General features: G+C 36.1%; 1 protein-coding gene across 1 annotated transcript in view; it reads left to right on the top strand.

Moving 5' to 3' along the window:
- The window catches only part of LOC105193014 (plexin domain-containing protein 2), a 38228-nt gene that overhangs the window by 4256 nt on the left and 7150 nt on the right, over positions 1–26822 (top strand). The window lies entirely within an intron of this gene.

Raw genomic sequence — 26822 nt, 5'->3', positions numbered from 1 at the left:
TACGAGCGCGAAACGCCTCGTCCAGCTGAGCGCGTAATTAGATCTCGCGCGTAATTCCACGGCGGCCCGGCGCGGCGAACGCAATTTTTAAGTGCGCCATAGCACTTTAATCCCGCCGATGAAAACGCTTGGCCACGAAAGACGAGCGCTTATCTTGGGGCTACTAAATTATGTTAAAAACGAGCTAACCGCAAGTAACAGTCTCCTTTTTAGTTGCTTCAATTTAAAATGCAAAACCGTGCCGTGCATAATTTATCTTTTGAAATTTCGCAAACGCTATTATTTCCGCGTCCAATTATAACGTCGTTATACATATTCACAACTCGCAATTCGTAATTTGTAATATTTCTACGAACCGCATAGAGCGTTTCGATTTTATGCAAAAATTACGTTTCGCGTTCTAAAGAGTAGAATAATCATTTTTAAAGATAAAAGATGTAGGAGAGACCGGGGCTATTCGGGACATCGGGTGGTTCGAAACAATGGAAATATCCTTGTATGGGTACATGTTAAAAATCTACTTTGAATACTGTAATTGCGCCCTAACGTAACGACGCTGCTAACAAAGTTTTATTGGCGACGGCGTCATATTGAAGTCGTGGCGGTGAAAAATTATGTGTTTCGCCACGGTCGAAGTGATTACCGACAGTCAGCGTTTCTTCGATTATAAGTAAGAAAATTTCTTGCTTATGCGTAGGAATAATAAGTTTACACTGAGCATGATCCAAACCAGAGGATCAAAACAATAATTGTTTGTCAATTACATTAATTCTCACGCGAACATCTCACGGCATTTATTCATAGTTTAATATATTTTTTAAATATAAATACAGGACTCAGGAGACGCCAGAGTTGTATACTTATTAGTTATCAGATTCAAGTTTTCTACGAAATCGACGAATTCCACGAAACGATTCCCGCGAGGAAAGACCGGTGATTAGTCGAGAGTAAAAATGATTCTTCCGAGAAAGGAAGCTCCCAAGCTGAAATAATCGATCCTCGCGCAAAGACAAAGACACGTTCGCGAACAGTCGGCTCAAGAATGTGAAATTCCGCGGAATAGACTTTCGCGCCATCCGATATCCACGCGAAGCGAGCGCGGAAACGTTCTCCGCGAGGTGTAGAAATTTGTCCTCGTAACACTTGGCTCGTTCACTTGGCAAGCATAATCCCGCCGCTTTTTCCGATGCAACGCGTCCAACGGGATTAAATAATACGTAGCTACACGTTTACGATATCGGAATTTCGATAATTCTCGAGATGGAGAGGCTCTCCTCTTAAACGCAATTACGAAAGCCACAATTATTTCGGCATATTTTCAGCAATGCTTCTAATTTCTCTTTATATTACGCGTATGATGCAATTGCAGGCGTCTTGTTAGATTCTTCTAGATCTCTCTTAGTTGCATAGTCGGACAATCGTGTTTTTTTCTAATTACCATATGCAGATAAGTTATGGAATTATTATTTGCATATGTCTGCGATATAAGCGTATAAATTGCGCATGTTTAAATAGATATCTAAAAAAAAGAATTGCGAAGATACAAGTAGAGATAAACAATTTTTCAATTACAAAGCATAAAGATATGTATCTAATAAGAAGAGAAAGAATTTTAGAAATTAAATGAATTAAATATTATTTTATTACTCAAGAATATTGCAGGTTTTAAATAAAAATGTAGGTATTGAGATGTTTTATGTAATTAGTGCAATAGACCCCAAAAAATTACTCAAATAGATTTAATTAAAATTTTTCAATACGTACAAAGTTAATATTTCTAAGTAATAAGACTCTCGAATTTCCTTCTCTATTATATTTGAAAATCAAGCGCGATAGAAAAGTGTTACGTCGTCAAGTAGAATTTTCCGAGGAGCGCGCGACCTATTACGTCGTTATAAAATTCATTCAAACGTTCTTAGAGATAATCAAAGTGATTGCAGCGATTCTTCGTATTCTTTATATTAAAATAAATCTCCTTTCATTTTTATTTTTTGTGGAAATTCCGATGCGGATCGTGAAAGACTTCTGTACATTATTACGCACTACTGGTACTTTGTCATTGGCTTTCGCCTTCGCGGCGAGAAACGAGATTCTTATCATTTCTCATCGATCTTTCTTTTAGGCACGTATTTTCCGGTGGTTTGCGAGAGGAGAGGTGGCAGTAAGTAACCAGGCGATGCGAGTCGCTTCTATTCACTTCACTGGCGATTCGTGACGAACGAACGAACGGACGGACGGACGCATGGGACGGACGAACGTGCGCCAACAGCTCATCCATGAGTCACGGCTTTTGTCATATTTCCATCGACGTAGAAAGTTCAACGTACTCTCCTCGACCACCGCTCGCCGTTACACCTTTCGTATAACCGCGGCTTGGCTTCGGATCGCTCTATTTTCGCTAACGCCGCGCGTTCCGCCGGACTTACACTCGCGGTGACCCCGTTCGTTCCGCGGAAGACGCGCGTACGTCAACCGAAGAAGTCAGTGTCCCCGTCGATGGGATCGATAATTGGCAATGGGGTGCATTGTGAGAGAAAATATCATTCCTAGAAGCATGGAGCTCTCTTTCAGAAGGGAGATACGTTAGGGGTTACATGCACCTATACACAGAAAAAAAATAGTATCAAATTAACAATTCATTGTTTCATATATAAGCAAGAATATCAAATTTTCCTGGTAGAATTTCTAATCTCAAACAGACATAATTTGCTTACACGAAGAAAAGAATTTTCTTATGTCCGTTGAAGATTATAAATTCTTCCAAGAAGATTTTATATCCTTGCTTATATATGAAACAATGAATTGTTGATTTAATAATAATTTTTTTCTGTGTAGAGGCACCAAAAGTAATCCTATATTTATGAATTTTTTTCTTCGAATCTTATTGGAGATATCAAATCGAGATTTGTACTAAAGTTTCATATACAGTTTTGTTAATGAAACGTAATTTTGTAATTAAAAAATTAAAGAGCTATCGTTTTTTCTCGAAACCGTATTTTTCAAATCGGTATGTATGAATATAAAATCTTCCAACAAGATTTTATATTTTTGTTATATATGAAACAATGAATTGTTGATTTAATATTAATTTTTTTTCTGCGTAGGTGTATGTAACCCCTTAAAGCCGTGAACCTTAACGATACTCTTGAGCTTGTACGATTATTTTTTTAATGTATATACCTCTGCAGCTAACAGAGTCTGAAAATGGAGATATTTCTAGTGATAGTTGCACGTCTGCAACAACATTGTGCCCGACTGCTTCCACATGTACATATATTTACGTAGAGCTTTCGTAATTCAAAACCGTGACACCCTTTACCTTGGCCTTACACAGCAAGCTTGTGTATCTCTCACGTGACGACACACAAAATACAGACACATAGAGAGTGGCCCAAAAGTTTCTTCTCGACTTCGTCTTGATCGTAACGCTAAATTTAATTCTAAATTTGATACTCGAGTCTCGATAACGTTGCTGGAATGAATCTTGAATTTTCGACTCATTACGATAATTGCCGCAGCACTGAGAGATTAAACTCGCGAGATTTACTCTCCTTATTAGGCAAAACCGACAATTGGATTAAATCAGAAAGTACATTTGAATATCGTATAATTTTCTGTTTATCGTTGCTCCAGATATCCGACTTTTCCCAGAAACGATCCTTTATTTAAAGAGCACTTTGGGCAAATTACAATTCTCTCGCGTCAGAATTCGCAGTAGAATTCTATTTATAAGTTTACCATGCTTTGTGTATTTTTATATACATATTTGTTGTAAGTGCGTGTGTGTGTGTGTGTGTATATGCATATTTAAATATTTCATGCACGTCACGCTTCGATTTATCAAATGTTTCATTACATAAAAAAAATAAATGGAATTCTGTTAAAAATAGAATGACAGCAAAAACGTACGATGATAAATCGCACTTTTTTTTTAAAATCCGCAAAAAAGTTATACGTTATTTAAGTGTCGCGTTTCTCTCGCCGCTCTCGCGCCGGGGTGGCACATGTCGATAGTGCGTTAACTCCCTTTATTACCCGCGCTTTTATGGTCGTCGTTGGTGCACGCATATCGCACACCATACTCGTTTGCCGACGAAGATGCGTACGCGCACCCGCGCGTATCCGGTTTTGGTAACATATACCGCCGGTACGTCGCTCGATACGTCGCGCCGTAACGTGGCGTAATCCGCACGTTATATGCCGGTGGCGAATGAAGCGTGACGAATATAGCGGTCTTTTTTAAATATAGCTTTGTAAAATTAAAACGCGCCGTAAAAATAACCTCCATCCTTCACGCGTCATTACGTCTGTAGGCTAATTGCGTAATTAAAGAAGAACGTTTGGGACATTCTGTGCTGGATGTTTATATCTGCATGAAATTTGTCGGCGAGAGGTGTAGTATAGGATATCTTTGCGACATCTTAAGCCACTGTTTCCTAAGTAAGCTTATATACCGCTCATATTCTGTACATAGCACACGTGCCTTTACATATACACACGTACACACGCGCGCGCGCGCGCGCACGTGCCTAGATTAAAACCGGCGCCACGCGCCTTATCGTATGACTTGGTTAATGAATGATACCCTTAATGAGCTTTGTTGAATAATTATCTCTAATCCAACAGACTAAGTAAATTCCTATATAACCATAGGTAATGAAAGCAATGTAATAAATCCAGAGTTGGTTGATACATTTCGTTAACTGATTTAAGTTAAAGTTAATGGTTTATAAAATTAATTTAGTTACGTTAAAAGTTACACGAACGAAAAACTAATTGGTTAAAAGTTACGTTAAGAGTAAATTAATTTGAGTTAAATTAAAAATTAATTTTGAAAAATATTATTTATATTAAATTACAAAATCGTAATTCTTTAAAGTTAAATTAAATTATAATATGGATCAACAAACAAACTTAATATTTTATAATATAACAAAGAAATCTTATTTCTTATATGGAAACGTATTTTTCTCTTACAATCGTTTCTTACACATAGATAAATTTTTAATTTGGGAAAAAAGTTAATGAATTAAAGTTAACGTGTTTCAAAAATAACTAGTTAAAGTTAAAAATTAAATCATTAAAAATTAACTAAATTAGAAATTATTAATTTTTAACTTTGTTAATTAACTTTTAGCTCTTTAACTGGTTACTATCCAACCCTAAATAAATCCCTTTATAATAAAATATAAATTCCATTTTATTTCTATCCGGTCGAATATCTAGAAAAAAAAGTGGTAACGCAAACCCGGAACTTCATAGATATTTTTATACATCTAGATAGATTTATTTAATTTGCAGTTTGCGTGAAAATATTTTTGTCGAACAAAAATTTCAGACCTGCTTCGATCGATCCTTTGTGTCTGTATAAAATTAGAATTGGCGCGAGCAACGGGCCGTTAAACTATTTCTGTGAATTACAAAAGACGAGTTGCGCAATTTTGCGCGATCGCAATCCATTTGTAAAATTAACGAGTACGGTGAAAAACATTGGCAAGAAGATGTGTGTCGGAGAAATTTCGTGGAGAGGAAAGAGCGTAGCGCGCGCGGGCATATAACCGAACACCCACGTGGCCCATTTTGTACGGTCATTAAGTCGTCCGCCTTGTGCAAATGGTCCTACCGATTATGCTCGATTGGTCCGTGCCTCGCGCATACACTCGCCGTTCCATAATTATTAAATGGATGATTCGACATCAAGTCGGAGTATCTTTTCGTTCCCGTCGAACTTTTTTTTCCACTCGCGCAAAGATGACAATATTGACGCGTGAATTTGCGCGAGATTCGAATTCCGTAATGACGCTTTTCGCAGTCTCTGCCAACGAAATTTCGTAAGAGACGGACAGATGAATACAAAGAAAGAAATATTAAAATAAACGGCAAAGCTGAGCCTACATAAACCGAAATGTTAGGAAGGTCGAAGTATCTCTGTCCAAATTTTCTGACAGACATCTTTGGCGCGGATGAACGGTTAAGGGCACTGCAATCAGATTGCAATTCGCAATTCGCGCGTCGCGCGTCGCGCGCTGGAAGAATGCAGCCACGGGCACGAAATTGCGGGTTCGTTGCACTCGAGCCGAGCCGAGCCGAACCGACGACGACCGTCGCGAGCGCGTAAGATCCGTCTTTACGGGCGCGCGCGCGCGCGCACGTACACGCGTGCGTACGCACGCACGCGTGCACGCGTCTCGTCTGGTCACGCGTAGGTGGTGACCATCGCGTGTGTCGTTTTACAGCGGAAGCCAGACGCTACCGCACGAACAGCTTCGTACAATCCTTCCGTCCCTTCGCGCAGGATGTTTCAGCGACGATTTATCACCACCGCGTTTACGTTAAAGCACTTTAAGAATCGTGTTTGCGTTAAAACTTGCCCTATCTGTCGTATTGTAAATGTACAGTGCTGGAAACAATTTACAATTATATGTCGCTTGTGCGACGAATTGTTATAATAGGGTAGGGTTGCCGAAATCGCATCACTTTTGATATATAGAGTATAACCAAAAAATTGTGAGGAATATTTTTAATTTTCTTACGCCATAATAAAGTACAATATTTCTCCTTTCATATTTATTTTTTTCAAAATTTTATGTATATTGTTATACATTTTTAAATGATGATTTTTAAGAAGCCTTCAAATAGTGCGATTTAGGTAACTGGTCTTTTAAATCGCACCACAAGTTAACATTGCTCTTCTTGGAGTAGAACGACACTTTTTCTGCTAGATTTTTTCTTCTCGAGCAAAAATTCGTTAAACAAACATAATTTTATTAATATAGAAGATAAATACCGTAAACTAAATATAATTTCCATCAGTGTCATCATTTCGAAAACTTTTCAATAATATTTCAATATCATTGCTACATTACGACAATATTGTTACAATGTATGCTCTGTATGATTATTATATTTGATTTTTTATATATTAATAATCGCGATCAAAACAATAGTGCCACTTAGGAGACTAAGCATTTTGTAAAACTTTACTTATGTAATTTACAAATAAGAACACAAAGCTATTTGAACTTTGTTAATTTAATTTTAATAATATTGTGATCATTACAAATTATCAAAATTTACATTATTTATCTTTCTTGAATTTATACAAGAAATGATGCAATTTTACTCTAAAGATATCATTGTTACATAAAAATTTTATATTAGTATTATTCTTCCATTAGGCAACTTTTATTTTTGTAAAATCAATATTCCATTATTATTTCACATCGTCTAGCTTGAAATATTTAATTTTACATTCATACTTTTTAATACCTTAAAAATTTTTTGAGAATAGCTTTGTATTATTATAAATATTTTGTGATACAGTTCAGAAAGGAATCTCTCACGGAGACATAACGCGATGTGCACTCGATTGTAGCGCACGCTAACCGATACAGCGAGTTACCGGCGGGACAACAAATAATCTGACAGCATTGACAGCTTCCTCGTTAATTATTACATTGGCGTCCCTTTGGAAGGTTGGCAGCAAATAAGGTGTGGAGATTAGGAAAAAGATTAGGGAGAAATGATTTTAGGAGGAGGTGGACTCTGTTTAGGTACCCGGTTCAGAGTGTGATGGCGTATGGAGCGGAAATATGGGGCTGGGCAGAAAAAGAAGCGTTGGAGAAAGTAATGTTAGACTACGTTAGATGGCTGTTTAAATTAGATTTTTGCACACCAAGATACATTGTAACCAGGGAATTGGGAATGGAAAAACTGCGTATAGGATGGGGAATAAGAGCCAAAAGGTATGAGGATAAGATCAAAAACGGGGTAGCAAGTAATTTAGTCAAAAACTGTTGGATAGAAAAAGAGAGGAAAGGAAGGAAGGATTTATATAGCAAAGAGAGGGAAAAATATTACAATAGAAATGGTTGGGGAGTGAGCGCAGTAGAGGCATGGGAGGGGTGGAGGGGGAGAGATGGAACTGGAGATAATTGAAAGAGAGAGGGATATACAGAAGCAAGAAGAGGAGAGTAGGATTTTAGAGTCAAGACACAACAAGAAACACAGAGAAATAGGGGTAAAGAGTAGGGAATCCGGACCTAGGTACCTAGAAATAGAAAGTTTAAACAAGGTAAGGGGAGGAGAGGGAATCAGGGCACTAATAAATTTGAAATGTGGGAATATGGAAGAGGCAAATAAATATTGATTAGGAGAAGAGAAAAGGAAATGAGTGTTCTGCGAAGAAGGTTGGGATAATATGGAATACTACATAGGGAACTGTCAGGAATTGAAAGAGGATTGGACGGAATTAGGCAAAGGAAAAGACGAGATTATGGAAAAAATATGGGAAGATGATCTTGATAGAATTAAAGAAAGGATTTTAGGAAGGATAAAGGCTTAAGAGAAAGAAAGTGAAAAAAATGAGGAAAGAAATAAAGGAACAGGAGGAGAAATCAAGAAAGGAAATAGACGTTAATAAGGAGGAGGAAGAGGAGCTAAACAGAACGGGGCAATAACAATAGAAGAGATAGAGGTATAAGATTAGGTAAAAGTAGGGTAAACACTGGCGTAAGCGTATATATGTAAAATAGAAGTAAAGGTAAGAGAGATTGTAAAAAAATGGGTAACACAAAGAGCAGGATAAGGCAAAATGATAATAAGCATACGGAAATGTAAATAAAGTACAATGTAAATTTTTGAGTAGATAAAGATAAATAATGTATGTAGAAGGGTAAGAGAACTGTAAATATTAGGTAATAAGGATGTAAATAGTAAGGTAGATAGGCAGCGGCCGCGAGGCGAAAAAATGGGTTATGGATGGATGCGCGTGGAACTCATTGTAAACCAAGTCTCTTCTTGGCATGTAAAATAAGCCGAAGTAAATAAATATCTAACATTGGCGTCCTTTTGACGCCTATAGCGAGGAGGACGATAAGTGGCTCTGGCGCCGCGCGCGACTCGCGATTCTCGCGACGTGCGGCTCTTGTTGGAGTGCCGGCTTCGATACGGGCGATTGGCTCAATTCATTCTCGACATTATTAGATTGTCCGACCAGACGCGTCGCGTCGCGTCGCGTCGAGTCGACCGTATTGGGAATAGACCACGCGGAATAGATTGCAGACATATCTTTAAAATAAGAAACATAATCGAAATTACGCAACTCAAAATTAAATTCAACATTCTCGGTACGTCGCTGTAAATTCTAAATGCTATACAAAGATTGGTAAGAGGTACGACTTTATTTATTTCTATTATTAATTTTATTTTATGACGTATGCATTTTTTAATGCATAATTACCGAGAAGAACATAATTTATTGTCGGCTAATAATTCGTTATTGAGTTTTAGAGCTCATTGTCGGATGTCACTGCCACGTTCTTGTAATGGATATCAATTAGATATATGGTTACAACGTAAACTACTGTTTGCCTACATCATATAGGTAATTAAGCGATGTATAGCATCAAGTGCATTTCGTGTGACCCTTGCCCGTAATTTCTAGAATTAAAGTTCACTTGAAATAGCGTGACACAATCGCGACAACACGTGTCGCTGTAATTAAAGCAAAATATCTAATACTTGTAATATTTTTTTCATTAATTGCGCATTTGATTTTATAAAGAAAATAATTGTAAAGGTTGAAACCTCGAAGCATATCTTTTACTATTATAAATATTATTCATATAGAATTATACAGGTTTGGTAAATTAATAAATTTTTTTAACTAAATTGAGTTAAAGTTAATAGTTTATAAAATTAATTCAAGTTAAAAATTGAATCATTAAAAATTAACCAAATTAAGTTAGAAATTATTAACTTTTAACTCTTTAACCAGTTACTACCCAATCTCGCTGTTATACTTGTGAATTTTACATATTAGAGATATAATGAAAATCATTTATGATAATTCCGAATGTAGCACAAAGATAAAAGTTTAAATTGACAATGCGATCAAATCGAGAGGGTTCATCTTCGTGAATGGGTCAATTCAAGTATCGAAGAACGTTAGCGGTTGATATCACCCCCTCGACCTCGTTAATGGTAGAAGGCCTTTCAATGATTGAATGAGGAATTGCGGACCTTGCAATACACATTGCTCGCTTCAAAAGGACGGATTATTTATCGGTATTAAATGAAGAGGTCTCGTCAGCGCGAGGGACAAAAGAAAATTTAATTTATCAATCGCGAGACAAAGAGCGTTGCTTTATCATCAGTTTTTCGGCAACGCGTGCGTCCAAAGACATTTTAGAAACGCCTTTTTTCGAGACGTGAGTCTCGAGGTAATATCTCATATAACTTGTGTATAAAATTTATTTTGCTACATATTTCTTTTTAGTGCCGCAGTGATTTCAATATCTTTCAGCGAGACAAACATATTTCGAAGAAGAATTGTAATTTTATTCTCGCAATTTTATGCTCCGCGCGATCTTGGGCTTACGATGTCGTTATTACCACGTGTCGCTGGTGAGCCGTTACATACATATATATATATATATGAGATACATATATATATATATATATATATATATATATATGAGATGCAAAGTGACTAGCATTATCGTTCACATTACGATGTGTTTGCTCGTCGAGCGAATCTTGCTTACATTTCTGTTTTCTGTTACTATCTGCTCATTGAGCGAATCTTACTTGCAATTCTCTTGCCCGATGCTATCTATCATAAGTCAGTAAATTAACGAGCTCGCACACTTTTAACATATTTATGTTTCCTGGAAGAAATTAAATACAATTTATAAAGTTTAAATTAAAAAGTCATGAATTTACATATAATACTATGAATAATTTTATTGCCATACATCAGAAGAAGAATAAAGAACGGAATCTCATTAAATGTTAATAGGGATGATATAAGAATAACGTAATAAAATAAAAATCTAAGCCATGTATACGAAATGATAATAACATTATATCAAGTAAAGTTATAAAGACTCACAAATTTAAAAAAAAACATAAAACAAAAATGGTAACGAGAGTCTACGCGGTTGTTGCTGCGTGTCCATAAATTTTCCGTCTATTTAAAACAGTTTTAAATTAGAATTTTATTGCCCTTTTATGTTTTTTAATATCATATTATTAGATTATTTATAGTGCAATTGTCACTTTGCTACAATAATCCCTATTGCTACAATTTAATATAATTTTATTCATACACACACACATACACACGCGTATAATTATTTTGATGCAAATCTCGTTGATATACCATTCTGAGGTAAATGAATGCGATAGTAAAAGAGTCGAGACCTTTAGAAAGAACACTTCACCGAAATGATTTATTTAAATATTAACTGTTTCGTGAGCAAAGGAACGTTTTGCGGTCCATTTCTCAACTTTCACCGCTCTCGCCGTAGACGGAAATTCGCCGTGACGACACAGCTTATTTCTCGCTAGTCAGACGCGGATCTCTGGTTTCCATCGCGTTCGGTGTTTCGACGAATTCAGAAGTTTGCTCGCGCGCGCGGATAAATTAGTCGCTGTACGCGCAAATATTTACACGACCGGTATGCTACGCCATGCACATGCACATGCACATGCACACGTCTTAGTACGCACCGGCGCTGCAACGAATGTGCAAGCATTGCCAAGACGTAATTAATTTCAGCCGAAGGACCAGGAGTGACTAACGGGACGCAATTACAAGGCGAGAAAGAAAATGAAACTATCCTCTATATGCGCGCGTTTGCATGGTAGCCTCTTGCAATCGCGATGTATAAAAGCGTAAATGTGTGTATCGCGAGGATAATTAAGATCCCGCATAAAAAACTTCTCCCGGAATTCATTAGAAATGTAGTCGTTACCAGCACACGTTTCCGTTGTATATGTGCGCGCGCATATATTATCTATCTGCTACCTTGATGAATTTAAAAGCACACAATAGTTAGCCGTAATAAATAAATAAATAAATAAATAAATACACACACACACACGCACGCACGCACACACGCACGCACGCACACGCACACGCACGCACGCACACACACACGCACGCACGCATACACGCACGCACACATATAAACTCAAAAGTTGCAAGCACGTTTTTTTCTCATAATTAATTAAAATTAATCCCTGATGCATTATTGGTATTATTACAACAAATATGCTATTACGATGTCACGCTGTCGCAACGCAACATAATTTTACTTAAGCACAATTGCATGGTATTTTTCTTCGCTCATTGAAACGGTTATTCCAATTAGGAATTAATCTTGGGCAAGTGCGATTTTATCGAGGCGATTAATGTCAGGCACGAGAACGTCATTTGCATTTCTCTCACAATTCTGTTGTCCGATTAATTGGGGCAAATGTACCGTTTGCCGACTCTCTTGACGAAGAAGGCAAGACGTTGTCTTCTCCGTGTCAGAACGAATCGTGAGACGTCCGATCCGTCCTTTCTACTATTCATTAGCGTTCTCGCGAGTTGTACCGATAAATAGAAAGCTAATTATCGCCGGGAGCGCGATTGCTACATAAAGATTTCGAAAAGATCCATTAAACGCGAAATTGTTGGACTGATAAAAATCGCCGATGATCGCATCGAATTTTATTGTGCAACTTGACATTAGATCGCGATCGTTCGAATCGTTTACTAGTTCCAGAAATTTTCAATATATTTATTTATCATTTTTACGTGGTCTTTAATCCATTGTATACACACTTGAAACGTATTGCTCGGATTCAATTTATATTTACTAATTTATATCGCAGATATCCGAGCTCTAATTCAACGATAAAGCAAAGTCACTTTTCTTATCGCCATCACGATTGTGTAATGCTACGTCCAAAAAAGATACTCGCGCGTTTTCCGCATCAATTGTGCAATGATCATAAAGGATGTATTATTAATTGAGCAACTATTAGTGCGATACGTTGTAATACTTACGACACTACTTCGACAGTGGCAGCATCTGCCATTCTTGACGTGTCACTAGAATTGTATATCACTATAATGCATTTATTACCAACAAATTTATGATAATTCGACTTACTACGAAATTATGTCACTTTCAAACGACTTCTGGATCGCGATTGATGATTATTTATCTAATGATAAGGATACGGCTAACGTTAGATATTCATTTTCAACGAGTAATGCTTTTCATCGTTGCAAAGCAAGCTGTAATAATGGTAACGTTCAAAGCGTTAACAAGTGCACCTACTGTCTGATTTTATGTAACATAATTAATAATTAATAATTTTTGTTTGTTCCCCCAAGCAGCTTTTGAGGTTGTTGCATCAAGTTGCAGATAATACAGTGCCAAAGTTCGGCGTTGCGTTCACCGTTATCTCGCAACTCGCGTTTATCTGTACTATCTATTTAGTGGATACGAACGCGATAATAAATTTCGCGAACGCTAACGAGCCAGATTGCGCGTCGGAAAAGTTATCGGAGCGTGTCGCTGACGTATCGCGCGAATATTTCCTCGTCGTCGACGAAGGAGACCACCGGCGACAGGTGTGCCAGGCTTGAAAAGTCGCTTGCAGTTTCCTCCGCGACCACGCGGTCACGTCCTTGCGTTTACGTAAGCACCGCGCGACTGACGCAAAACTGTCGCCCCGTTTGTCGCGCCGAGTTGTTCTCCACTTCAACGAAAACGTCTTCAGCGGAACGATTTTTCCAACCCCCCGATGAAAATCAAGTTCGGAATGTGTTACTCGCGAAAACGTGTAATTATATCAGTCAAAATCAAATTTTAATCAATTTATACATGTGAAGGAAAAATGTGTTGCACTCTTTAATAATAAAATCATGATGGAACATAAGAAAATCACGAAATTAAGCAACAGTTGAAAATTAAAAGTATAATTAATATTCACAAAATAAAAAAAGGATTGTTAATATAAATCTTGAGAAATGAAATAAGATTGTTAAAAGTCTTTTTTAATTAAATTCAAGTAGAAGAATGTTTCAAAATCGTAGCTTTTAATTCGATATGAAAGCTTAATTCAGCTTATTGGGACTTATTAAAGTCACTTTTATCTCTGAACGCGAAATCGCACATAATGGTGTTAAATCTATCTCCAGCGTGCAACACGCAATCGTCCGGATCCGTTCGCGTTCTGGTGCAAGGCCAAGAATCCGTGTTCCTTCTCATTCTATTCCTTTTCTCGGGTCAGAAAAAAAGGACACGCTGGACGAACAATGGTCGCTTTCACCGAAAACCGCGACACTCACGAGTGGACGGAGAACTGGACTTCAGAGAAACAGAACAAGCGAGAGGTCTTTGGCCCTCGCTGCAGTGATCTTGTATGATTTGTGCGTGTGTGTGTGTGTCTCTCTCTCTCTCTCTTTTCTTGTTCTTTTTTACGTGTTCTTTTTGTACTTCGAGAAGAGACGGAGAAACCAATTTTATGACGGTAATGGCTAGTGGTAAACGCACTGATGGCGATGACGACAATGACGACGCTTGCGTCGCACTCGTCATTATGTCGCTCGCTGGCCTGAAAAGCCTTCTGGCGTGTCGGTGTGTTTAGCATCGAAAAACTTGCCGAAATCAAAATCATATATTACCTCTCGTCAAGAAAATTGATATTTTGCTCGCTGCTCTTATTAATTATTATTTGTCTAAATATAAAAGAAATCATAAAGTGAACGTTTAAGTATACAGAAACTCAATTTTATAATTTCTCGATGTGAAATCTGCTAAAAAAAATCTTTACGTTCTTTTTCAATTATACTCGATCATTCTTAATTGGAAGACGTTATAATTGTACGATAAATATTTCAACGTGTCTCGTGTATAAAAAGGAAATTGGATTATACCATTTCTTAAAAATTTTTAATTAAATTTAATTACAAAAATGTTGACTTTACCTCGTTTATATAAATTTCAAATTTGTTATATGTATTATTAGATAATATAAATACAAATATATAAATTATTTAATGAAATTTTGATTAATAAAACAAGTATTTTGTTAACCGAGAACGTTATCTCGTCACAGTGAATTGCGTTTGCTCGAAAATGTCCAATATAAAATGCAGGCGAGTCTCGTTAGTATGATCCGCATATATTGTCGTTACAAAGGGTTTATCACATACATACGATCGCAATAGTTAACGGCATTGTGAGTTACAACACGTTCGTTATATTACGGTCGGACCGAAATGCGTGGTGCTATTGGCCGATCCATTGACCGTGTAGAGTTTTGAGCCTTCTCAACGACTCTTCAATTACCACCGCGGATACGTTTAATATATAGCTCGCAATCGAGCACGTCAGAAAATCGTCGCATTTCAATTACACAATCGAAACGAGACTCGTTTCTTCCTCAAGCTTCTAAAGCGCAAGGCAAAGGCTTTGATACGAGTTATATCAAATAGCAATTACAGAGAAAGAATAATTTGTGAAATATATATAAAAAATTATGAAATATAAAAAAATGCGAGCAAGCTAGCATTACGGAAAAAAATGATGGAATTAATTTGTAATACCTATAAATTTAAAATGAGATAAAAGTTTTTTTAATTTATCCTATTTAAATAAGTTTCTCATTGTCGACGAAATGTACGGCGTGTCTTGCAAAAGGTTTTTAATGTGCAATCATTTTCTTTTAATTTACTTGGGTTGTAAGGAAATTAAAAAAAAAAGAATCAACTGTTTCGAACGAACCCCAGAGGCTTAAATAAATTTGCCTGATATATCAATAGTAAATTATAACAGAGTATTATATATATTTGCGCTAATGATAGTCGGACAGACAACTTTGCTTCGTGAGGAAATGACTGATTTTCGATTCACCGATGGTTTCAAGATTACCGGTCTGTGCCCATCGATGGATGGCATAGCATCACGCAAGACGGGAAGAAAAATCCCCCGTATCGCGTTCACGTATGCAGTGAAGCGTGGACGGACGATTGTGAGAGTTTCACACGTGTCATTAAACTGTTGTACATACTTCCGGCGATGACTGCTACTGTAAAGCTACGTGTTCTATTCCTCATCGTGTAAATAAGAGAAATGATATGACTTTCGCATGATTTTGCGTCCAGAAAGCGATCGCGCGATTCCATATACATATTTTTTTTTAATTAACGATTAAATGTTTCATATAATTCATTGAAAGAATTTTAAAAGCGGTTTCTCCGTTAAATGAGATATATTTCGAACAAGATAGAAATTCGGAGACATTTAGTACGGAGATTCTGCAAGCCGGTAGAGATTACTTGAACCAGAAATGCGATGTTTGCTCCGTCAAACATTTTTTTTCCTCGATAACATCGACGATACTCGGAACTTGAGATGAGATCTTTCCTTAATCTTATCGTTTAGTTTAACGCAATTGCATAGAATTTTCTCGAGACTATAAAGGCAAGATAAAAGGAAATGGGAATGGCAATATCTCACAGCGATACTGTTACATTGTGTATACGGTTTAACGATCCCTCCCGTCGATACGATTCGAGAAACGACGGATATGATTTAATTGCGGTAACGGAAACTTCGATATTACAACGAGATATTGGAAAAAAAAGAGAAGGGGAGGTGAGGGAATAAAAATTCACGTTTCCATTTAGAAAATGAGAAAATCCTTCGACAACGACGTCCTATTTATTCTGAAAGTGGCAACAGACTTTTTAAAACAGAATGGTCCTGTTGTTACTCGTAAAAAATTCCGAGGAAACAATTTGTAGCATTTTAAATAGACAATTGGATACTTTACTAAAAAGTTTTACTTTACTAAATGATAAAAAATAAATAGAAGATTATATATTTATAGTAAAATGATTTTTTAGTTTTAAAAAGATTATAAACAGCTGAGAAGCAATTAAGCGCGACAGGTAGATATGAAACAAGGGAGAGTTTATATTAACATAGACAGAATATGTTAGCTATTGTGTCACTTCCGGATGATAAGATTTATGCAACCTCTAGCGCATCTTATCCATATCACCGACATAAGCGTATAAAAATAACATAGACGCCGTTATTGGCAGCGCCATTACGTGTTCCGGATATACTTATCTTTGCAAAATTATTCACCGGATATATTTTAAACAGTGTATAAATCATAAAAGTTTTTGATAAAAAATATGATAATTAAAGTATGATAACACACATATAAATAGAATTATATTAAATTGCAATTATGACAACTAGTTTAATCAAGATACTAAGTTGGCAAAGTTTTCTTTCAAACTTTTTCTTTTTTCAAATAATACTTTGTATTGAAAAAAGAAAAGCGAAATTATTCGAGAAAGGTATTGAAAAAATTTTCTCTAAATGATGAAAAAAAATTGATTCTATTTGACAAGTGTGATAAATATAATCTTTTACAATAATTTTTTTTTTAATAATATTTTGCATTAAATAAATAAAACCAAAATTATTCGAGAAAGATATCGAAAAAATTTTCTCTAAATGATGAAAAAAAATTGATTCTGTTTGATAAGTGTGATAAATATAATCTTTCGCAATAATTTTTTTTTCAAATAATATTTTGTATTAAATAAATAAAACCGAAATTATTCGAGAAAGTTATTGAATAAAATTTTCTCTAAATGATGAAAAAAATTGATTCTATTTGACAAGTGTGATAAATATAATCTTTCGCAATAATTTAATACTTTTATCGTATCTAGATCTCTATTGCTTGATAGAGCCAATGTTATCTGTATATCTACGACATACAATTTTAGTTTTATTACAACGAAGAATATCGAGCGTTCCAATTCAATAATTCAGTGGCCGTTATTTTGGCGAAACAAGAATTGAAACTCGAAATCGGTCGTACTGGCCGTTAGGTGCATGGAATCTGGGACACCCCGTATATTCTTATTTGTTACAGCGTGTCTAGAAACTGCGACGTAACTTAAAATAACTCGTGCATTTTCTCATGTCGCGTATCGCCGATGCCAGAACGAGTTCTGGCTGAGCTATTTTTATGGGGTTTCTCCTATGATATGGGGGACAATTATGAGTCACGTTTTAAAAACTGGTTTCTTTGACTGCGCTCTACACCTCGGGCGGGAGGACGTTCGCGTTCCACCAATTGCAAGGATTTTTTTCAGTTATAAACTTCGATAATGTTGGGAATTTTAATTCATTTGAACTAGAATTTCTCTCAGGCTCGCTTCAAGTCTTAACGTTTAGCGTCGCAAACAAATATTTAAAAAAAAAGTGGAAAATTTATATCACGATGTAATCAATTAATATTTCATTCATGATAAAAATGATTTCACAACACTAATATTATGAGAGAACAGCAGCGTATTCGTTATTAGGATAATCGTTTACCGATAAGAGCGTGACATGTAATTAGGCGTCCGATAAAAATGCGATTACGAGGAATATCGATTCGAGATAAAATTATTCTCGCGCGGCGGCTTCTCATAAAATCATTCTTTCGCACGAGCATTTTCTGCTCGCACGGCGAGTATATTTTCTGCTTCGTCGAAGGCGACGTCTGGAAGTCGGACGTCTTGTTTGGGTTCTCAATCGAGCCGTTGATATGCTTCGTCTTGTGCGTGTTAACACCGTCTTCGTGATCATCATAATGTATGCGCGCTCGCTCGTATTTGGCATTGGCGAAAGCAAATGGCGACAGATGACGCATTCCGCGGTCGACTGGGCACTTCGATTCATCTTTGTACCATCCTCCAATATTTTTCTGCTCGTTAGAATATTCAGGACTTTGGACGTCCGTTTATATTATAACCGCGAATCTTATCCAGTGTATATACGAAAATAGAATGATTAAAAATTTTAATAAATAGAAATCGCCTCGTTATCTCCGATAAGGAGATAAAGATATGTGTTATCTCCTTTATTATTGTACGTATCGAATAAATAGATTAATGTCACAAATCAGTATCACGTAGATTATTTTCGATCCTCGCATTTCGAATAATTAGAAATAATGTAAATATAAATATTTTCAATTTTTTAAAATTAAATTTAAATTAAATTTAATATAATATAATTCAATTTAATTTTAATTTAGTTAACTCGCATGTTACAACACATATCAATTTCTTTAAAGTTTGTAAAACTTTCTGAAAAATTTCTTCGTGTACGCGCACGAATCTTTTAATTCAGATTTCATTCCGCGTGAAAAAGAAATACTGATATTTCTTTATATCTTTCCATTCTCAAAATATCGCTGTTAAATTATTCTTCCAAATTTTCAGTTTTAATTTTGTGAATTTGAGAGAATCCGAATTATTTAGCGTCACAGTTTCGCACCCTCTCTGGTGTAACAGCGTTCTCTCGAAACCATTTCAGCCACTTGATTCCTTATCAGCTATCAGGCTTTAAAGTCAACCTGCATCTACTTGTTTGTCCAAGGAGAGCGAGAGAAAGAGAGAGAGAGAAAGAAAGAAAGAAAGAGGCGTGTTATCTCGAGCGAGTACCCACAAATGCGCATACCATGGAACATTTGCATACTTGGACTTTTCTACATTCTTTTTATCTGACTTTCCACCACAAGAGCGCGGTCACTTAATCTAGGACAACGGTTAAGCACTTTTCTTGAGTTAACAATCGCGCTGGTCATTATTTCGGATTTGCCTCACGAAAGTGGTTATATTTTGTATAGATTACATTAGAAATATATAGATCTATATAAATTAAGTTCAGGGTTGGGTAAGTTGATACATCTTTTTGAACTAAATCAAGTTAAAGTTAATGGTTTATAAAATTAATTTAGGTACGTTAAAAGTTACACGAACGAAAAACTAACTAGTTAAAAGTTACGTTAAGAGTAAATTGACTTGAGTTAAATTAGAAATTAATTTCGTAAAACATTCATATTAAATTACAAAATCGTAATTCTTTAAAATTAAATAAAATTACTCAAAACAATTATAATATAGATTAACAAACAAACGTAATATTTTACATGTAAATTAAATTTGAATGATATATAACAAAGTAATCTCATTTCTTATATGGAAATGTATTTTTTTTACAATTTTTTCTTACACATAGATAAATTTTTAACTTGGGAGAAAAGTTAATGATTTAAAGTTAATGCGTTTCAAAAATAACTAGTTAAAAATTAAATCATTAAAAATTAACTGAGTTAAGTTAGAAGTTACTAACTTTTCACTTAATTAATTAACCTTTAGCTCTTTAACTAGTTACTACTCAATTCCGATTAAATTATATTAGGTACAGTCTTAAGTTACGCAGAAAAATATTTTTGTGACAATCTAAAAAAAAAATATGCTATTTGTCTTGTCAATTTTACAATGAAAGGCACTTTTAACATTGAATAATAAAGTTTCTGTGCTACAATAACAAATCATGCGAAATCTAAATAATTTTATCGGAACAGCAAGGAATAAACGACAGAGTTCCAAGAAAATAACGAAAGGATAAACACTGCGTGAGATGTAAGCTCGTAGACAAACCAGCCGTCATAGCTATAATTGGCGATTATTGACACATTAGATCATTAAGAGTCACCAGTCGTTTCCAGTCCTATTCTTGTCTGTTATCTTGTTAGTACGCGATCCTACGTAAACTGTGATGCTGGCGCGGTTAATGTAATTTATCTCAGATACAATTTATTCGGAGACAGATTGTTCATTACCTGCAAGAATTGTCTCTTCAGCTTTATCGTCCTGATGAATTGTTTCGCAGCGGAGGTTATCATGCCTTCTTTTATTCATCTTGCTAAATTGATTTATTTCATTTAAAATATGGAATAAATCTTATAATAAATAGATATCTCTCTCTTTCTTTCTCTCTTTCTCAGACGTTAATACAAGCTGCGGTAAAATTTGATGGAACAGAAAAATAATAATCAACTATTAATGGGCTAATAAGAGTAACCGCGGTTGTTGGTGCGTAGAATTAACAATTTTATTAATTTAACGTATGTAACTGCGCTCAAGACAAAAGTAACTGTAGCTGAAGATGACGAAATCATCGAAGCTGAGTCGAAACGTCCGTTTTTAAATTAATAAAATTGTTAACCGCGGTTACTCTTGGCAATTTCAGAGTACTACACTTTGGTGTCTCTTATCGTAAAAGAAAAATAATATTGGATATACGATTAAAATAATTTTATCAACATCCACGCGACTTGCATTACCAATCCCTTCGAATTCTTTGGTACTTTTACACCGGAAAAGCGTGGCCGGAAGGATTGGGAAACGTTTCGACTGCTTTCGTCTCTCGGGGCGCTTCTCGTTATCTGACATTTGAACCGCACATTTTTCCGAGACGAATTCTAACGTGACGCAAGCCGTCAGTGGAGTCATCGATGAAAATGCTACGTTTTGTTATAAATATCATAAAAACATTTTGTTATTGATACTTGCGTGTTTTTAAGATTTTCATAATCCTCGTATTCTTTTTTTTTTGCTCGATCTATTTTTTTTCTCTTGTTCTCGTGAATTTTGTCGTCATTTCATACGTACTCGTATTTCGCTCGGAAAGAAAGGAAGGCACGTTCTCGAATGTGAGTGACTCGATGACAGCGCGCGTAACATTGACATTGATTGTCGTAGTTTCCGCTCTGATATCGCAAATTGCGGCGAAATAAGAAAGCAAGCGAAAAAGCATGCTCGTAATGGAATTTAATGGGTGCGCCTATAATAATACGAACGTCCATCGAACGTGAGGAAAACCTTTCACGCACATCCTATTACCTGTCTGGTAAACAAAGTGTGCTATGAGATATGATCGATGCAAGTAATATAGGCAATGTTTTTATCATATAATCGTAATATCACGATTACACGATCTCTATTAATTTGCTATTTGTGTACACGCAGAAACTCTCAAGGAATAAGATGTATTAGATGAGAAAATTTTAATGTGCATTATTATTACGCTTTACGGAATTAAACATAAAAGTTCAATTCTGTTTCCCGAAGGAAAGAACGTGACTTGATTTTCTTTCGCGTGTCGACTATTTTTATTGAAATTGATAAGCTTCGTAAGTATCGAACAACTTATTCGTGAGGACGTTAAAGTCGATTTATTACCGTGAATGTATTCAAGGACGCGTTGGCGATCGTGCGACTAAATCTTCTTAAAAAGATTTAGAACGAGGACACGTACGTGTCCGCGAAATTGCGAATGGATTTTCCGGAAAAAAGGGTTATTTTTGTTACACGCATATTTGTTTAATTTAATAAAAACTAAATTCCACATTCACAGCGATTCGTTCAATTATAAAATTCGTTGAAACTTCGTCAAACAGAATCGGAGGAGAAATGGGCATGATTGACATTTAACGAATCACGATTGGTAAATAAATATTTATTCAGAATTTTTATTTCCGTTGAATAATGATTAAAAATTTATTTGTTGTTCGGTCACTTGTGAATGACGAATAAAAATTCATTTGTCATTTAGCCACTTGTAAATAATGAATAAAAATTTAATCGTTATTTAGTTACTTAAAAATAACGAATAAAAATTTAATCGTTATTTGGTCATTTTTGAATAATGAATAAATACTTTCCTGCGTTCAGAAACATTAGAGAAATATCATTTTAATTGTGTTTAATATTAAATAAGAAATTTTTATTCATCATTCAATAAAAAAGTGAATTATAATTATATTTAAATTTTGTATTATTCAAATAAAAAGTTAATGAATAATGCCCATCTCTGATGGGTGGGAAAAAGGTAACTATTGTTTTGCGTATACGACGTGTTATGCTTTTATTTCTCGAACAATCGATTAAGTCGGAGGAATTTCCCAAAGCTGCTTAAAAATTCTTTTCTACATAAAAATTGTTATTGAGAAGAGAATCTCCTCGGGCAAGCTTCTTATTTTTCTTTTAACCGTAATCTTCTCGTAAATGATTTTTTTCCCGTTTTATTAAAAAACGTGACAAAGAAGTGTCTTCGCAATCGGGTCAGTGCAGTGGCACGTATAAAAATGCGATAATTAGAATAATCGAGGGAATGATGACAGAGACCAGTGAATAAATACGACGATACCGTGTTATTTCCCGGCGATAAAAATAATTGTCACCACTTTTAATCGTTACGTTGACTGTTATCGTCGGCACACGCTTGCCGCACAATTTCGCTTCAAATTGATAAAAAACATTTTTAATTAAACGGATAGACACCGCGTAACACAGAACGGTCTCAAAGAAAAATATTTGCTCGTCACCTATTAGGTCTCCTCACACCCACCTTGCTCCTCCGTTGTCAGCTTCGTCATTATTTTTCACTCACGTCGCTAAATAATTTCAAGGAACACGTCACCTATTCCCGGCCGCTTATTTAAGTCGTAAAAATCGCGATGCAGCGTCCTTTTACTCGCGTCGTCTAAAAATATGTCCCGCGTACACACATACACACGCGGAGACGTCCGTCCGTCGTGACGCCGAGACGTTCGTTACCTTGGCGAAGCCGACGCGCGTTTTTAATCTGCGTAAAATTATCCTGTAAAATCTCACATGCGTCGGACGCCCGATGAATGCAATGTAGATATTGATTACGCGCGAGATGCGCCGTACATTGCACTTGGATGCATATTGCGCTCGACAGCGGCTGGGTGCCGCTCGTATTTTTCGCACGATCGCATTATCAAACTGATTACCCGAGCTAATTAATGTCAAGCGATCGAATTTTTGTTCGATTCGCCGCGAATGAAAGATATTCTCTTTCCGATTCGTGTCGCCGGCGCCGCCGTGACGTAGGAAATTATTCCCCGACCGCGTCGTCTAAAATGCGTTATTTATCCCCTCATTGACATTCGCTGATAGTGACGTTTTAATTTTAACATTCAATACCGCGCGTTTCCGTCCCAAGGCTGCGGCTTCTTACACGCCGCGTAATCGTCTGATCTTTATGTGAAATAATATTGCCGACGCGGCGCGAAAAGGCGCCGGGAAAACGAAAGAATGGTGAACATACTCGCGCGAAATCAGCGAGATCGATGGCGTTGTGGAAATAAGACAAATATTTCTGGCGCATGTCGCAACCGGTGGCGTATCTCGCAATTCTCTTCGTGACCCGCAGTCTCTCAATAATTGCGGCAAATAACGTTAAAGCAATAACGTGGGAGGCACAAGTACGAGCGAGCGTTCCAACCGCGCTCGAGACCGCTTTGCTTCGCTTCTGTTCAATTTAATCTCTTCGCGAGCATGTACCTTTCTACGCGGTAAAAAATGAAATGCCAATTTTTACATTCTTTTGCATGTCCCGGAAAGTCCACTCTAAATTTCACGTTGAAATAACTCTTATTCGCTGTGTTGCTTATTGACAAATTAAAAATGTTAAGCAATTGGCATAATACTTAACATTTATTTATGTTGTTATGACTTTAAATGTGATGTACATATAAATTAATAATGGAATATTATTTGGAGTATTTTTAACATTTTAAAAGACGTTAAATTAAATCTTCAAATCTTTAAATTAACTTTGAGACGTGTTGATTGTTTGAAATAATTGTGTTAAAAGTGCTCGAAATGTTATTCCATTTCTAAGAGACATACGCAAATAAGTGTTAATTTATAAAGTTGACGTAACACATGAAAATGTTATAAGAATAATAACGTATCAGTGGTATGTTAATTTTACATTACAGCAGTAATCAAAACGTGGTAGCACAAGAACATTTTAACATATGGACTTACAATTTTTTACTGTGTACAAGCACGTTATATTCACGCGAAAGTTTTAATGCACGCTGTCCATATTTATATTACCGACATGACTCCCGAATGAACGTTATGAATTATTTATTAATTCTTTATTAATAATTCCGCGAAACACGGAAGTCGGACGCGCGCGAGTGTAATAAATTCACGTTACGATTCGAGTATTAGAAGTAGCAAATTATATAATTGGACCAATTACGGCTGCGTCGCGAGTCGCGAATAGCGGCGGTTGCGATTGCGTCGTATATTGGGCGTGAAAACGCGAAAAGCCGACGTGCGCTCGACGTGGCTCGGCGATTCGCGTAGGTAGGAACATCGCGTTCGTGCCGATTCGAGAAAACCTTTTCGCGACGCAGTTTTACACCTCGTCTGATTCACTTGCGTTTACGATCCGCGCGATTCGACGAAGCGACTTTACGATTCACTGCTCTCGCTAAGAAATCAAAGCTCATGAAACTCGTCTGTACCTAAGAATTCACTCATTCGGTGAAAGTTGACCGAGGTCGCTTTTGATTGCAATTTTTCGGCAGAGCTACACTGAGAAGAAAAAAGGTTGTTGACTTGATTAAAATTTTTAACACAATTAAATTTTTTTACGTATTTAATTTAAATACATAAAATACTTGAACTTTGATTTAAGCATTTACATATTTAATTTAAATACATAAATACTTCAATTAAAGAAGTTGAATCAAGTTGAATCAATTTTAGTCTAGTTGACAACTTTTTTTTCTCAGTGTACTTTGCGAGTGGATAATTAATTTTATTTTTCTATTCGTTCGCGCAGTCAGGATGACGAGCAGAAAGACATCTTTTTTAGAACATTAACTTTAATTATTAAGATAAAACTTTTTCTCACAAGCGTTCGGTTATTTTTCACGTGAGAAAATGTCTGGCGAAAAAATTGTTCGAAATTTAAATCATGGTATTTCGCGGCACAGAATCCAAATCTCGCGAAGGGAAAAAATCGAGTATCAGAGAATTTCGGATTATTAAAGGTAGCATTGCAACGCGATAAGGGAAAAAGCTTTCCTAGATAACGGGTTGCCGGGTTGATTGGTTTCGGTTTGCGCTTTTACACTGACGTCAAGCTTGCACGTTCGCTCCGATTTGTCGGATCGTCAATTATTGCTCTATCCGGTCGATCGTACCACCTAACTTCCTGTTCCTCTTACTCGACGATTCTAAACATGTTCTTTTATGACGCGGAAAGAAAATAATAAAGTGATTAATTAATAAATCTATCTGTTACAAAAAAACCATCTTATTCAATTTTAATTACTTGGATGTGTTTTGCATAGGGTTTCCTAATAAACAGGGCAATCAGAATGGTAGTGATTTTATAAAACGCAAGTAAAAAAATAGAAAATAAATTTTTCTCATATTTTTCTGACTTTTTAAAGGAAGATCTTTGAAAAAATATTTTACGTTTTCTATTTATTACTCATATATTAAGACTACCGTTTTAATTGCATCTGTTATGAGACATTCTGTGTAACAAATATTGATTTAAAAAATTACTTAATATTAGTAAAATTAACCCACGAGATAAAGATAATCGAGGTAAAAGATATCAATTTATACAGAATCTATTTATACAGGGTGATTATTAATGAATGTCCCCACTTTTTACCATAGGAGTACGTATTTGTAATTTCTAATATGTTAGAAATACGTATTCATCGGTAAATCATGCTCCGATGGTAAAAAGTGGGAACATTCATTAATAATCACCCTGTACATACATTTATACAGAAAGATAATTTAGGATTCACATCGTTATCGGTAAATTGTAACTAAAATATGCAGAATTGTTAAAAGGACATTGAAAAGTATGACTAGAAGATATTTATGATAACGAGTGCTCGAACGAAAGAACCTGACGACGAATTTAATGCGTATGGATTGTGAAAAGTTTGTCTCGTGCCACTTTTGCCCCCGAACTGTCCATTAATCGCGCCGCGGCTATCGCGAACGTAGAAATCGAGGTTAATCCGCGTTTCATGGCACTGATCTCGGACATCGGCGATGGGTTTGACGTTGACGCATCGGTTAAATGGACACCCGAACCCCTCGAAGGGAATCACTCTCGGCGAGCCCGTGTGTGTGTGTGTGTGTGTGTGTGTGTGAAAAGGAGACAATGCGCGCGACGCAACACGATCTATGTATGCGTCATAGATTGGTCCTAGTCATCATTCAATAATCAGTCGTAGTATCGTAATTGCAACACGAACTCAAGGACGAGTCGAGTTCTTTCGCTCGCGATAGTTGCGGAACGTAT

Source organism: Solenopsis invicta, chromosome 3 (assembly GCF_016802725.1).
Source record: "Solenopsis invicta isolate M01_SB chromosome 3, UNIL_Sinv_3.0, whole genome shotgun sequence".
NCBI lineage: Eukaryota > Metazoa > Arthropoda > Insecta > Hymenoptera > Formicidae > Solenopsis > Solenopsis invicta.
The sequence above is the reverse complement of the archived record's forward strand: the minus strand, read 5'-3'. Positions and strand labels throughout refer to the sequence as shown.